Raw genomic sequence first — 5,185 nt, forward strand, 5'->3', positions numbered from 1 at the left:
CTGCAATTTCAGATTGTAATTTTGGTGCTTCTTTTAACGTTTCTCATCAATCGTGACTAAAGATTCTGTATTTGATAGTAGCTATGTTTCTAAACACAAATGAAGGAGTTGGTTGTAGATAGATAAAAAATATTTATTACCATCGTTAAGCAGAATTTTCACTGCAGAACTAACAGAAAATAAAGAAGTATTTCCAGAATGAAATTTTCGCTCTGCAGCGGAGTGTGCGCTGATATGAAACTTCGTGGCAGATTAAAACTGTGTGGCGGACCGAGACCCGAGCTCGGAACCTTTGTCCTTCGCGGGCAAGAGCTCTACCAACTGAGCTACTCATGCCCGACTCACGACTCGTCCACCCCTCCACAGGAGACGAGATACTGCCAGAATTGAAGCTGTGCGAACGGGGTGTGAGTTGTGCTTGGGTAGCTCAGGTTGGTAGAGCATTTGCCCTCGAAAGGCAAAGGTCCCGAGTTCGAGTCTCGGCCAGGCACACATTTTTAATCTGCCAAGAAGTTTTTTAAGAAGCAATTACTTTTGAAACGAAATACTGGTGTTGTCTGACTCTTAAAGTGTTTGAAGCAATTAGAACATCGAAAGTGGTAAGCTGGCAACAGTTTTATTTTGATGTTGTTCTGATGTAGTAGACGGTCTTGCTAAAGAAAGTATCAAAGAAGGGGAGCCACTATTTACACAGCTTCCGTATTGCGACTTTTCCAGTATATTATTACAATAACGTTGGGCATCGCCTGTTTCCCTGCACATCTTTACAGGATTGGAGTGACAGACCTTCCCACATATATAGAACACCCACGAGATGACAGAGATCTAAATACTATCACATTCCGATGTTCCAGATGTATTCTACATTAAAATAAACTGTGGGAAAACTCTCGTAAAAATGAAGATTCCCAAGACAAAAAATATCAAAGTATTAATGAGGGAGAACAACCTAAAAATTTAATAGTATAATTCTTCGTTACCTACAAGAAGCGAGTATCAAGTTTGTAAGCGTATATCGTTGGCTTGGTTGAGGAGTATCTCGGCCGGCCACGGTGGTCTCGCGGTTCTAGGCGCTCAGTCCGGAACTGCGCGACTGCTACGGTCGCAGGTTCGAATGCTGCCTCGGGTATGGATGAGTGTAGTGTCCTTAGGTTAGTTAGGTTTAAGTAGTTCTAAGTTCTAGGGGACTGATGACCACAGATGTTAAGTCCCGTAGTGCTCAGAGCCGTTTGAGGAGTATCTTTGTGGGCAGCGCGTTTGCAGAGTCCAGCACAGGACACGAAGCTGTTATGTTGTGCTGTCGGTAGCTCTACATGTAAAAGGCATTGTTATGGAAGTTCAAGTGTTGCTACAAGTGCTGTTACAGTGAAGTAATGAGATATTGAAGGGGTTTCAGTGAAAAACGCGCAAAGAAATAATTAAATACGAGCAGTGCCACCGAAAACGTTTTTATGTGTCCGCTCGTCGCGTTTCCTAACGTACAGTATCAATCATCCGCGCCGTGTTCGGTCTCCCAGAATGAACTAATGTGAATTAGTAAAAATTAGTTACCACAAAAGGGTGCAATCAAGTGCCAGTGTCTTGCAGCGAGCGTGAGAACGTGCGTTCGGTCATCGCGTTTCCGCATCATCAACAATCAACCGCGCCGCGACGATTAAGCGCACGCTCGTACAAGTGAGAACTGAGAACTGAAAACTTATCTTTACGAACAGTGTTACATTATTACTAGAGTAAATGAGGACTGGTATTGGCTATCAGTGTAGGCGTGACGAGCGTAAGAACTTTCGTTCGATTATTCGGCTTCCACATCATCAACAATCACCCCCGCCATGTTCGGTTACGCGTACGCTTGTCCAACTGATATTGTGGGCAGATAATCATCAAAAATATTAATTGGCACACACACTTACGACTTAGAATGTAAACAGTGCTACCTGCGATTTTCTTATCGTCTCAGAATGTAGTTGTTCATCCCAGATGTAGGACAGTGTTGTGTTTGATATTGGGTGTCTCCCCTAAACCGCTGGCATATTTAGATACGTAATTTCAGACAAACCAGCAGCAGTGTGGAGCAGAACAATACGACAGTCGCGATAGTGTCAGCTACGTGGTGTGGGCAGGGCGCACGGTCAAGAAGCGAGAAGCGAGATTACAGTTTAAGGGACCCCCACCATTTTCACCTCCGGCTGTGTTACAAGTTCTGACAAATCAAAGATGAATTTTTAATTTTGTATATGTATAAAATAACTGTGTCTATCAAATTAATTCTGCTTATGAACGTAAACAATTGTAATGGGTCTATTGTTTGACGCAAAAGACAATAAATTGTATTTGAGAAAAAGTTTGGTTTCCTACACTTTAATGTCTCTTTCCAACGCTAGCCAAATGTTTCCTAACGATAATAACACAAGCCGAAAACCTGCGCGAATCAAACAAACGTTAGTAGAACAAAAATGGAGTTCGTTTGCTTTTCAGCTTGAGAGTATGAAACTGTTCTCTTACGATGTGACGGAAGAATCCATAAACATAGTTATAACCGTATTTAAGATACAATTTATTAATAATCAGTGACAGGGATTGCTTAGCCAAACTTCGCAGCAAAATGTCGTACAGAATTATATCATCTCATAAAAAAGTAAATGTATTGATCATATCGTCTGTTTTCACCAGTGATGGAACAGACGTAAGCTCCTTATTTCCATACAATGAGCTGAAATTATCTTTTAATGTTAGCGATGCGGGCACGACAGTGCTTCAGGGTACGGGTGATGAATTATAGATCATAGCGAATTACAAGTTGAGCTCATACGTCACACGTAGGGTCGACACATAGGCGCTAAAAACCTGCAGAACGGCAAGACAGCGTCCTTCACATCCAAATTTTCATTTTTTCAGAATTATTAGACTGGCATAGATCTTCAAACTGATTGGTTCTCTAGATTAACAAGACCGTTTCCACTTTCAATTTTATCCATGTTTTGCAGCTGTGAAGGTAATACACGAAACTTTGAATAATAATACCTTCAATCAAAATTTATGTGTGGTTCATTAAATTACACGGTGCAGTTCGGACGCTGTGGGTCCATCTTCAGATGCAATTCGCCTAATACATAATTTACATTCGTCCTTAAGTGAGGTGAAATGCGTTTTCCTGTTATGAGAAAGTTTGATGATATGTTTTTCGTCGATCGAGTGGGGAAAAATACATGCTAGAAACCGTGGAAGAAACAGTGAAAAACTTTACGCAAGGATGTACGTTTGTAACTTTTGAGATCAGCATACTTCGGTTTATTCATTCTGCTGTCGCAAATCACGTCACTTAAGGTGCACATTTGTTCGCCCATTTTAAAATTGCTTCAGAGATTTAGGTCTTTAGAAAACCAAAATAACAATGGCTAGTTAATTCTGACACTTCATTTAACACAGATTCACGCCTTTTGACTTTGTGGAAGTATATTTCAAGTTTTTCTAACGGATTTTTGGCCGTACCATTGACTTTATTCTGCATTATTACCTAATTATTTTCTATCCTATTTACAATATGTTTGGTTTCTAGCATCTGCTATCCTGTAATTGATTTTTCAGTGTGGTGGAGCCTGAAAGCATTTGTGTGTTCTTTGAATTGGATTTTGATATTTCTGCTTGTTTTTTCCTATATAATAGGCAGGATAACTGGGGTGCGATACTTTATACACTGCACCCCTACTGTATTTTTTGTTATCTATTTCTATGTTGTGGACCAGTGAGGGTCCTCCGATGTTACTAGTCGAGAATGCAACTGCTAGATTTTTTTGTATAGGATAGCAATTTTTTGTGATATGGGGCCAAGATAGGGGACATTGGCAAATATTTTCTCTTCTTTCTTACGGTGGCAATTTATTCTCTTATTTTTATATCTTTGTGTATCCAGATCATCAATTGTTTTGGATGTATAGCCATCGCTCTTGGCAATACTATTTGTTGCGTCCAATTCTCCGTTAAGGATGGTTTTTGTAAGTCAAGTGAGTGTTTTCCATGTAGCATCGACCCAAAGGCAGCACGTTCGTGGGCAGTGGGGTGGTATAATGAACTGTCAATTGTTATATATGTGTATGTGTGTTTTCTGAGTAAACTGAATTTATGTCTTTGTTGGAGGTTGATGATTGCAAGATCCAGGAAGTTCATGTTTCTGTTGTCCTCGTGCTCTACTGTGAATCCTATATTTTTGTGGAAAGTAGCACCTCACTCTCTTCTTTCGTGTCACCGCATATCAGTAATGTATCATCAACATACCTAATATAAAATAGTATTTTACTTTTCAGCTTACTGTTTTTCTTAAATTATTTTACAGATGATTGAGAAGTATATCTTCCAGGAATCTTGGCTTGGTACTGCACATGACAAGACCCTCTTTCTGTTGGTAAACTTTCCTGAAAGTACAATTTTGAACAAGTCTGACTTTTGCAGCAACCATATACACGAAATTGAAAAATATGTAGTAAGATAATTGCCTAAAATGAATGTGACAGATTAAATATCTTATCTAATAAAAGTTTACATTAATGTGAACGAGTGTAAAACAAATAGTACTTACATGAAGAATATACCGTCAAAGATGAACAGTGATTTAAGAGCTGAGTTCCTCAAGTCATACATTAATATATAAGACATAATGTTCTTCAAAAAGTCAAACATTAAAACATAAGTAACACCGGTGTGGTGTGAGGGGACTGACGGTGTGGCCACTAGTCATGCTAACAAGTAAACGTAATGTAAGGCGCGCCACAAGCGGACCACTAGTAACGTGAGCAAAACAATTTTGTATATTACACATTTTCTGAAGTAAGGGTATTGAGATGTACTTTTAAATCATTATTATTAGTTGTACCGGTACCTAAAGTAGTGACTCTTTCTCAATACCCTTTTTAGGTAACATATCGTATAGGATTCAGTGTCTGTTAACTAAAAAATTCGGCTGCATGGTTGCTTTCTCCACACATAATAATTTACAAAAAAATTTAATTCATAATCTAAAAGCTTCAAACGAACCTTTACGTGGCTCAGGTGTATTTAAAATTTCCTGTAATACATGTTCAGCATTTTATATTGGACAGACAGGCAGAGCTTTCAACGTAAGGTACAAATAATATCTTTTAGGCAGAAAAGGCGCTAATGTGCACAATTCAAAATTTGCAGAACATCTTTT

The 5,185-nt window shown here is 39.0% G+C and overlaps 1 non-coding gene across 1 annotated transcript; it reads left to right on the top strand.

Moving 5' to 3' along the window:
* Positions 1-415: 415 nt before the first annotated feature.
* Positions 416-491, top strand: Trnas-cga. Its single transcript has one exon. It is a non-coding gene; the product is annotated as a tRNA-Ser (tRNA).
* The last annotated feature ends 4,694 nt before the right edge of the window (positions 492-5,185 follow it).

Source organism: Schistocerca piceifrons, chromosome 7 (genome assembly GCF_021461385.2).
Source record: "Schistocerca piceifrons isolate TAMUIC-IGC-003096 chromosome 7, iqSchPice1.1, whole genome shotgun sequence".
Classification (NCBI taxonomy): Eukaryota; Metazoa; Arthropoda; class Insecta; order Orthoptera; family Acrididae; genus Schistocerca; species Schistocerca piceifrons.